Below are 11662 nucleotides of genomic sequence, written 5' to 3'. Positions count from 1 at the left end.
GATATTTTTATTCCCTTTTGTAGCATCTCCATTTTGTAGTGCCTTCTCTCCAACCACAAAATCAGTGGCCATGTACAACATTCAGCCTCATTTGTGGAGTCAGTTGCAATGTAAGTGTCTCAAGATACAGTTACATCATGGTTCCCTTTATAACTTAATTCAGCCTGGCTAAACTTGCTCTGCAAAATGAGGGAGTGAAGATAGCTAATAAAAAATTCTTTAAAAAGGAACAAAAAATCGAACTGTATTATAAGTAGCCATGAACTAATAATGGACATGGACTCACTTCTCATGCTCCATAGAGAGCTGGAGACACAGACAGTGTACGTGGGTCAAAAAGGGATTTGATGAACTCGTGGTGACAGGCCCACAGGTAGATACTAAAATGACTGGACAGGGTTGCAGACCTGAATGTGGCAGTGGACCACAAAGGTGACCGTGCTCTTGTGCTCTCCTGCTGCTGTCCTCAGGCACAGGCTACTGCCCGTGTGGATGACTGTTCTGATGCTTCAGGTCCTTTCTTATGTCTTTATGGCCCTTCTCTCAGTACGTGCTTGGTGTAAGATCTATGTGTACAGGGGAAGGAGACACAACACAAAGCTGAGCCCAGCCTAATAGATTCCAGGAGGCCTTTGCAGTCCCCACTCCTCTAAAAGCAGGCAGCAAAACATCACACGCAGAGCCAAGTGTGAGCACCCTGTACTGCTGAGCATGGTTCTCATGCCCAGCTCCTGCACGACAGTCAGCTTTCCTGCTACAGTAGTAACAATGCCATCGATAACTGCAGAGATCCACAATTTCATTTTCAAACACCTGTTTCTAAAACAACCCAACCCATGTACTTTCTCTACAACCTGAAAAGTATCTGTACACATTGAATTCAGTGGAGTTTTGATTTCAGCAGGATTTGCAAGGGATGCCCCCTGTTATTTTTTTTTTCTGTAGAAAATACAGAGGAAAAGAAATAAGCCAAATTGTCACTGCCAAATACCACAACTAAGTATACTCTGTCGATCACACATGTCATTATCTTTATTATGGCAGCATTTCATGTGTGTTATAAAATGTCATAGAAATGTCATTGCTCTCCCTCTCCGAGAATATGTAACAATAATAATAGCCTCTTAGAAGTTAATTTTTTTCATCTGTGGATGTCAGAAGCTCTTTGTAAAGGTCAGCATCATTATTCTCCCTTTATGACAAGGAAAAAAAAAGACAAGGGCCAAGCTGTTCCTTCTAGCTTTAAGTATCTAGGACCTTTCTGCCATCAATGAAGACAGAGAGTGAGAAAGGTATGTACAAGGAGATCTGAGTCACTTTTTGAAAGGGACACGTCCTCTCTGTGTCTCCCACAGAGGACTTCTACCCAGGAGATGCCCTTGCTGAGGCCTCAGTCAGTTACCTAAATGCAGGGCATGAGCTAGACCGAGGTCACTTGTGTCAGGTTTCTACCCCTTCGATGACAGAGCACAAACCAGAGTCCAGCTCCTGATTCCCACCTTTATGCTGTGTACCCTCTTTTTCTTTCAGAAATAATGATGACGGCATGCTTCCCTTGCTGTCAGGCTAGCACGGCTCTGTGTGTAGACAAGATTTAATGCCTCATTTGTGGCAAAGCAATTTTTCTGTGCCTGTGCACGATGGCGTAGTAGATAAACCACTGAAAGAAACATGCGCGGAATGTACTTTGTAACCTCGCTTTCCTAAATACCCAGACTGTACTTCAGCTGAGGAACTACTGTGTTATATCTGCTCTGGGATGTGCTGGGAGGACGTAAGGTGGGAGCAGAGCGAGGCTAATGTGGTCCCGCCACAGGTCCACAGATGAGAAATTCATCTAGCCAACAGCCTATTCTGCTTCCGCCAAGGACACCGCCAACCAGCTGCTGATCGTGAATCATCATGAAGCATGATTGTCTTCGACCGTGAAAACACAAGGCCTTGAGTTTATCTCCTCCCTTGTGAAAATAATCCTAACATCGCCAGTGTTTCCCTCATTGTCTTTTTTCTTTTCACAGTGGAGGGTGTCATCATTATTGCCTGTGATTTCATTCACAACACAGGCTGACCCAGTGGGGTTGCCTTCCCTGGCTGCTAATGGCATGATTTTCCCTCCTTCATCTTCATTATAATTTGGTTCTCCTGGGAAACACTATCACAAGTATCTTTTAAATACTGTGACTTCCACGCAGGAAACGTTTAAGAAAAATGATACTTATAATACAGAAAATAATGGAATTATTAATCTAATTCTACACTTAAGTAACGTTAATTTTAATACCAATGTTAATGTAGGCATGTGTAAAACACACAGAGGAGTCTCACTACCCAGAGGAGTCTGAATTTGCTGTGCATTTATGCACACTGAATGGCATCCAACCTACTGAGATGCCTTCCAAGTTGGGACTTGGGTTATGAAACCCACTTGTCTTGTAGCCAGCCTTGTCTGCCTGGCTCCTGGACTGGATAACTCTGTATACAGCTAAATTCACTGGTCAGCTCCATGCTTGGTCTAACAGCTCTCGGGATGCCCATGTCCAGTCTGGAGGTCTGTCTTCTCAACTGCTAAAAAGTCCTGATCTGTGTAGAGTGCCTGAACTCAAACTGAGTTAATTTTGGAGACTCCTCAGAAGTCAGATGGGTAGTGATGGTGTAGTGTCCTTCCCCTGGACACTGGCTGAGTGGAGCAGGAAGTGTGAAGTGGGCTTATATTCTCTGCTTAGACCACAAGAGATCAATGTCATGAGTATCTCACCTGGGAACACCAAACTGGCAACTAAGGTTAAGTGATTGTGCAACCAGGTGTGAAAGCAGGAGGGAGGAAGCCTCACTCTAGGCTTGTGATTAAGGCATTCATCTAATTGTTTGTGGACAGGGAAACCTAAGCATGTAGCAAATTGGTCTGACCCCATAGCTCACCCTACTTTGAGCAGGAGGTTGGATTAAATGACCTCCTGAAATTCCTTCCAGCCTGAATTATCCTATGAGATTATGATACCTGTTCCTGAAATTGTTTTTATTTTAATGATGACCACATTTAAAAGGGACAGATTGTGCAGCTGACTTCCTCCCCTTTCCAGCTGACTGCTCCAGTCATGAGCAGTGGACAAGCTCCTGGGCTCCATTGCTGGTCCCACAACTCTTGGTTTCAGCAGGAAAGGCCAAGGACACCCATTGTCTGGTGATGGGAATGGTCTCAGGAGATGAGGGCTCCTGTTCCTCAGGCTGAGAAGTGTTCGTGATCTCGCTACTTCGTTTTGCAGGTGTGCGCACCAGCTCCCATGCATAGCAGTGGACATTGCCAGTGTGCTAACAGCGTGCTGCTGGGGGTGAAGCTCTCAACTTTTTGTGGTGGTTTCTCAGACTCCCAAGGAAAGTGCCCAGCTTACACAGAGGATGAACAGAGGCACTTCTGTAGTCAGCAGGGAGAGGGGAGCACCTGGGCAGGCAGTCTGGGGCTCTCCCTGCTGTCCCTCCAGTGAGTGCACTGGGAATGGAGAAAAGCAAGAACACCCCTGAGAGCAAGCACTTCAAACTGCAATGGTATGGGTTCTCAGTGAAGTCCTGAAAACAGGCAAGGTGGATCCAGCCCACAGCAGGGACCAGGAGGCTCAGGAACATAGGTGGGCTGGAAAGAGGGACTGAGCATGGGAGCTGTTTTGAGGTGATGCTCTTTGCAGAAAAGAGACCTTCAGGGAACAGGGCAAACCTATGTACCAAGGAGCAGTCAGCATTGTCTAAGTTTCATCTAACAGATCAGAAAAAGGAAGAAAACTAGAACAGAATGCTCTGAGATTAAAGAAATAAATGAATGTTAGCAATCAGGACACATAACCACGGGTGTAGTTATATGCAGTGTTTTATTTCAGCGTTGGGAAACCAGGGGTTCGCACTCAAAGCTGGCTTCAGCGGTCAGTTTAAGTTGCACAGTATTTATACAGTCCATTCACATACATATTCATATATTCATTAGAATCATTAGAATATGTAATAGTTACTGAACATTTATTGCAACATCGATTGCAACACCTTGGAATTACTTTGATCATGTGCAGTGTCCCCTGGTGGTCTTTCAAGGGGTCTTCAGGATGAAGTAAGTAGTCTTCATCACTTCTGTCCTTTTCACCTTTGGGTACTGCACATGCGCACTACTCTATAATTGCATAACTGCTGACTAGCTTAATTTCCAGAGATACTGTGTATATTTCTTCTCATTGTAGGCATATTTGGGCTAAGATAAATGCTAGGTTGATAAGATAAGTATATACTCAAATCCCTTATTAGGTAAAACACGATATGCAAAGGATGAATCAGTTTTGCACCTGTTCCAGAAGGGAACATCTTGTAAAATTGATTCTGTTACTGACATGAAGATAAACCCAAGACTTTATCATTCTGCAGCAATCCATTTGAGAGGTTTCATTGTCATCCATGGAAGGACTCAAGGAAATAACAGCAACTAGATAACTGTGGTATGGTTCAACAGTACAAACAAAGCTGTTTATAGTGATTCATCTTCCCACACTTCTCGGTTCAATAGGTTAGTACTTGTAAATCAAAACTCACAGCATTTATCCCACTGTGCACCCTTATGTTTGCGTCTGTATCCAAAGCACCTGTTAACAAGTGTGCAGTGAAGATCACTGCCCAGAGCAGGACACGTGGGTCTCTTGCAGATAAATGCAGCTTTGTATAGCACTGTAATACTGACCAGAGGACTAGTAGAGAATAACTCCCACATTTCATTTTTATTGTGTCTTTTTGTCACTCCATGCCCTTTTTTATGAAAGAGCACGTGCATGTGAAAAGTAGCAGTTGAAGGACATTCTAAATTCATTAAGGCCCAAAAGTGTTGCTCTTATTGAGGTTATATTTTTGTCCTACTGAAGCCTAGGAGATTGTCTGAAGAGTAAAGTACAATTTGATACGGGTAAGAGCAGAGGAATCAAGGTCTTAATTCCTTAGAAGCCTGCAAAATACTTCTGTTTTGCAGCACACTGCTGTTCTCTCTTGATAACAGCACTGTAACAACACTGATAGCAGTGGGCTACATTCTATACCTGTTGCACAGCCATGAATGCAATGAAAATGAAGGCCAAATATTACCTGCTCACGTAAGGACAAAGTCATCCGATCACAATTAGTAAAAGAAAACACAGTAAGGGTTTGGCTAACTGCATAGGATGATTACAGCCAAGTCCTGGCATCAGACTGTTTATTGCTGCAAAGCCAACACCAGCAATCTATTGTTGTACTTAGTCATAAATAATTCCTTTCTGAGCACCTCTGGAGCTCTTTTCAATATCAGCTGGCCGATCTGTACAACCTTGCGGTGGTGAGAGGGAGACAGTGTTGAATTGGGGTGCTCCAGGCTGAGCCTGGCTTGGAGCCCGGGCGCTGCTCTGGCAGCAGACGCCACTGCCAGCTTCTCTGCAGGCTGCCTGCATGGCCAGGGGCAGCCTCTCCGGTCTGCCTGGCCCACCGAGACCCACCTGCCTGTGAAAGGCAGACAACACCTTCTTCCCACCTCTCCCGACACTTCTTGGGCATTTAGGCTTGGACGGGTTTTGCGAAGGTCTTTCTTCCTTGTGTCTATATCTGAAGGACTCCATGCTGGGAGCAGAGTCACCCCGGCCTTCCATTTTGGATAAAATCCGCTTTTTTTAACGTTACCACTGGATCTCCTGATGACTCTACACCTAATGTTTTCAACACTGCAGATGCTATCTGCTGTATATACTAACCACATATCCTTGAAAAACATTCCAACAACCAGCTCATAACAGATTTTACAAAACCTTTCTGAGTCATTTTTGGACTTTACTTTTTTTTAAGTGTGGTTCAAGAAGTGTCAACAAAACACGGTGCCTGCCATGCCAGGCAGCGGTGCATGGTGGGACCACGCGCTGCATCCCAACCAAGGGCTGCAGCATGGCATGGGTACGAGCCGGGTCACATGGAGTGCCATGGGCTCCATCCCTCACAACAGCATCTGAGTCACTGCCACACGCCGGGAGGCGAGGTGAAAGCTGATCAGTGGTGCAAAGCACAGCGCTGCAGCAATTGCTTCCGTGGGGAAAAGGTGCTGAGCGGGGCCCTGGGGGAAGCGTGGGACAGGGGCTCCCCCAGCTGAGGAAGCATCCCCGGAGGCTGTACCACCCTAAAAACACCTGAGTCATAATCTCCTGTCCTCCTCCTTCCTCCTGGGAGTGGCAGCAATTTGCTATCGGCGTAAGCCTGCTGGAGCAAACCGCGAACCCTGCCGTGCAGCCAACGGGCGAGCCTCCACCCCGTTGTCCACCTACACCTCGCCCTCTTGTTTTGGGAGGAAGGGAACAGGACAGACTCCTGCTTGTTCCTCCACGCCCAGGCCCCAGGTCTGAGCAGCTCTGAGTAGTCAGAGGTGGTTTTTCCCAGGCTGTTTTTTATGTTTTGTTTTGTTTTGTTTCGTGTTTTTTTTTCCCCATGCAGAGGAAGAATTTGTTCTTGCTCTCCATTCCTCGTGCAGGTGTGCTGCCAGATGCTGGCTCTCCAGCTGTCTTCGGCAGCTTCTCCTTAAAGGTGATATTTCATCCACAACACCAGACCATCACTGGGTCTGCTCACCCAGCCTTCTCCCAGAGGTTTTAAAGAATAACTCTACAAAGATGGTAACACATGGCTCTCAGCGATTTCCTCTTCATAGTTGGGGCCAAGTGCAGCTCCTGGAGAAGAACCCTTCCATTTGGAAAAGCAAACCACCTCCTGCACCCATCTAGCTCACTGATTTAATAAATAATAGAGTGAATAATGAATAACCATTACCACCTTGGAATCTCCATGTTGGCAAGTTATGGAGAAGCAAGTGTCTATCCCAAATTCTGCATTTCCCTCCCCTCTGGACTAATGGAGTATGTGCATTAGTTCATCCAGGGATATATTCCTGGTCTCCCCATTTAACCTGCTTATCTTAAACTATCTTATCCTATTTGCCCCACAATTTCTAAAAAGATCCTACTCAAGGACAAGATCATGCTTGTGAAATTTTTCTGTGTATTGGTTTAGTTTTGGCAAAGTTAGGAGGTAGTTAAAATGAGACTTATAATGGAAAGCTAGCTGCTAGCGTCTCTCCATAATACCTGTCTACCTTGCAGGAAAGTTGTGAGGATTAATTAATTTGTGTTTGTTAAGCACTTTGAGATCCTAAGATCAAAGGTTCTATAGAAATGCAAATTGTTATTATAATGATAAATTCTTTATATGAGCTCATATGTTTTGCCTTAGAGGCACAGTCTCACCCTGAGTTGCGTAGTTATACACGTAAATCTTCAAACATTATGATGAAAATATACCTCTGAGGGCCTGATCCTTCCTTTTGCACTTTATGCACTGAGCTCTCCTTGACTTCAGACAGGTCCCGTGCATGGGACACTTGAGGGATTCAACGCGTTTGGGAAATCAAAAGACCATTGTGTGCCTCTGGGCTTCTCGTTGAGACACATAATTCCGCCTCACTCCATAAAACGGCTGCTGTTGCCGCCAGCAGTTATGTCCATCTTGTTAAAGAAAGGACTGAGCAGATGACAGAATTTGGATGTGAAATTTGACCCTCACAAAGCCAAGGTTTTCAAAGGTTTATTTAACCTGCTGGAGAAGTAGGAAGGCAAGGCCTAACTCAGCTGCAACTTGCTAAAGTATATAGGGTCTCACCAGTATGGCCAAACGTAATTCCTGATGCACAAAATCTACCCATTTGGCCTTCCCACTGTGTGGTTTTGCAAGCAAACGAGGCTTTCAGGGACCCACTGCACCAGTTGCCAAAGGACAGCAGGGACCAAGGCCATGGCTGCACAAGTCTGGCTCTCCTGTGTTCCCCTCCCAAAGAGATTACTCTGCTTTTCTTTCCCCCTTCCACAGGCTCAGAGCACCACACTGCCTCTTCCCTGTCTGCAAGAGGATCCAACCATCCTGGTCAACATCCTCATCTGAAGCACAGGTTCAACATGGGGGCTGCAGAGCTGCACAACAGCTGGGGAGCAGGGTCTCAGGAGGAACTGTCACCCAGGGAGAGTCACCCACCTTCCATCACGACATCCCTCCGTGCTTCCCTTATCATTTCCCTGGCACACAGACACCTCTACTCACACCTTTAATGCATTGGGTCAGAAAAATGTCATGAGGTTTGTTTCCATCACCCATGGGCTTGTTACCTGAAGGCAGAACAAAGATCCAGAAATGCTAGCTGAAGCAGGAGGTCTCCTGCTCAACCTCACACTCAAAGCAGGACTCACCAGGCACCAGATCAGGTCAGCCATGGCTTTTTCTACCTTAAGCTTGAAAATCTCCAAGGATGGCCACCCCACCTCTCTGGGTACCTGTCTCAGAGTCTCAGAGTTGCACTACTTTCCTGGAGAATAAGTTTTTCATTATGTCCAACCTGAACATCCAATGCCATAATTTATGGCCATTGCTCCTTGGTTTAATGCCTGGCAATACTGAGAAGACTTTTGCACCATTTTTGCAGTTACCTTTCAGCTAGTCATCTCTCAAACTGCTCTTCACCAGATAAAACTAATCCTGAATTAAACTGCAATTATAATCCAAAATGTGAGGCTTTCAGCTGTGAGGTGTTTCTTCTTTCTTTGTGTAGGTGAGACTGCAACTTGTACATCTCACTGAAGATGGATTAAAAGTAAGGAATCAACACATTGCCTCTTCAAAGTATCTGACCATTTGTTGTGTAGTCTCAAAAGATTTCTGTCACATGGAAGTCTTTCAAGGAGTGGAAGGTATGATTCAGATACTGAATTGTTCCCTTCCTCTGACATGAAAACTTTCACAAGTTCTCAGTTAGTCTGGGAAACTATTTGCTGCACGATACATACCTAATATTACCACAGAAGATAATATGTATTATGTTTAACATTCATAGAATTTATAACTTTCTAAATTTTATACTCTCTTTTTCTTCAAAACTTCTTGGCCTGATTTGATGCACTATCCAACATGTTCCCTTCTACCCTTCACACTGTCAATTCCTCCTACCAGAGATGATAACTAAAGTTTAATATTGCCATAAACTGAAGTCTAATTCTGCCATAAAATTTCTTATATTTTGTGTTACTGTAAGAGAAAGATGTCCTACGTGTTCCTATCACTTGTCTATTTGAAGACAGTAAAAATCAGAGGAAGAGAAGACTGCAGTGAAAACCAAGACACTAGACTTCCCAGTCATCCTTACTTTTATCAAAAAACGTTAGTGTGTGCTCAGAGCTCTGTGCTGGGACATACATCATGCAGAAGACAAGCCTTTGTGTCAGTATGTGCATCATGCAAACACAAAGTCTTAGCGGCTGGGCTGTGCTTGCCAACATGTGCCACCATCTACTGTTGTCCTCTGCTGCTTCACGTTGTACATTGAGCTACTCACCAGTAGTTGCAAGTTTGCCAGAGCAGTCTGTAACCTCACTGTGTTTGCACAACAGCTGAACATCTCCTCCATGGGAGAGATCTTAGACACTAAAGAAATGACTGTTATTGCAAAGTGCTCATTTCTGCAAATTGTGGCATATTTCAGGTCCTGCTGCTGCTTTCTATGTTGAACAGTGACCTCCTCTCCTGGTGCCCATTGCAGAATGTGCCAGACAAGATCCATACGGGGGCCATACCCAGCACTGACATCACAGAATCACAGAATCATAGAATCATAGAATAGTTTGGGTTGGAAGGGACCTTCATAGATTATCTAATCTGCCGCCCCTGAAATGAGCAGGGACATCTTCAACTACATCAGGTTGCTCAGAGCCCCGTCAAGCCTGGCCTTGAATGTCTCCAGGGATGGGGCATCGATCACCTCTCTGGGAAACCTGTTCTGGTATTTTATCACCCTCATTGCAGAAGATTTCTTCCTCATGTCTAAACTGAATCTCCCCTCTTTTAGTTTAAAAACATTACCCTTTGTCTTGTTGTAACAGGCCTTCCTAAAATGTCTCTCCCTATCTTTCCTATAGGCATGTTTTAAGTACTGAAAGACTGCAATAAGGTCTTCCTGCAGCTTTCTCCAGGCTGAGCAACCCCAGCTCTCTCAGCCTGTCCCCATAGGAGAGCTGTTCCAGCCCTCTGATCCTCTTGGTGGCCTCCTCTGGACCCTCTCCCACAGGTCCATGTCCTTCCTGTGCTGTACATCATGAGTGGTCATCCTTTGATATAACACTTAAAATGCTTACAAGCACCGAATGCTTCTTCACTCAAAACTTGAAGCTTACTCAAACTCTGAGGCTGCTTTTGGTGTAAATCGAGGTCTCATCCACAGTGGGCTCAGAAACTGGCTGTGAATTACGTGTGACAACAATACCGTGCACAGCAGATGCCCCTTGGTCCCAGCAATGTTTTCACCATGGCAGAAGACAGTCCTATACATAAGAGATGTGATGTAAAGTCTGAACATCACAATGCTGTGCTAGTAGGACTGGCCATTGCCTCTCAGTTTTCTGATGGAAGTAGCACTTTGCTGGCTGCACACACTAAATCAGTCTGTCACTTCCATGGTTTCCTCTTCATCGACCTCACAGTACAGGCTGACCTCTGATTTTCAAGCTAATTATCAAAAGTTTGCAAGAGCTGTTCTCACTTCTCCTGACTCTCAGGGAATTTGGACATTGTCTTTGACAAGAGCAAGATGAGATGAAGAGTCTATTAAAATACAAAGTCCATTATACATTGTCTATAGAATTAAATATATCAAGTGCTAGAGCCAAATCTTATGAGCTGGCTCACCTCTGGTGGATGCTGAGCTCATACAGAGGATGATGATACTCAAACACCTTGCAGTATCAAGTATATTTAACAACATATATATGAGAGCACTGGTTTTTTTTCTTTTTTTTCTTTTTAATCTAAAATCTGTAAATGTGACGAACTAGAAAAGCCTCAAACACAAAAATAGTGCTGTAATGTCAGAGTTATGTGCTTCACCTCATAGCTGGTGTCTGTGAATGACTAGTTTTGAACATATGAGGCAACTTTCTCCTAAAAAAGGCAAGTTAGAAAACAGAAATGTAAGCATTTCTGCAGTTAAGCTGCAAAACAAAGCTTTCCAGTCACTTCACAATGTTTTCAGTCATTCCATCTCTTTTAGTTTTGGCACTGTGAGGAGCTGTTTCAGTTTGTTGTTGTGACTCAAAAATCACATCATCAGATTTACAGCACTCAGTGGCAAGAAAATGCATTCAAATGCCTAGAAAATCCAAAATTATGGCAAAAATCTATCCTGGAAATACATTGTTTGCTTTAATGGCCTTTTTATGAATGACAGGGACAATATAGAGCTTTTTTCTCCTTGCAGTGGGCAACAAACTGAAAGGTAGTGAGGAATTGCTGCCCCAAGAGAGGGGCAGCCCTGTGTGAGTCCTCCATGTATATGACCCACACTTTGCAGCCTGCAGGGGATCTTCACCTCACACAGGCCCACGGCACAGCACACCCCAATCTGGATTTCACTCTCTGCAGACCCGGATATATCACTGAATCTCAGAGGGAAAGAAAACACCTGCGAAATGCCAGGTGTTACCTCAATGTTTCCTCCAGCTGCTGTGGTGGTGCTGGCTGCGGACAGGATGGATGTTTGGCTCCAGATCCTCCCAAATTTGGAGGTGTCCAATAGCTGGGTGACCCATCAATCAGT

This window comes from Patagioenas fasciata, chromosome 3, assembly GCF_037038585.1.
Source record: "Patagioenas fasciata isolate bPatFas1 chromosome 3, bPatFas1.hap1, whole genome shotgun sequence".
Taxonomy (NCBI): Eukaryota; Metazoa; Chordata; class Aves; order Columbiformes; family Columbidae; genus Patagioenas; species Patagioenas fasciata.
This window is presented reverse-complemented; position numbering follows the sequence as displayed.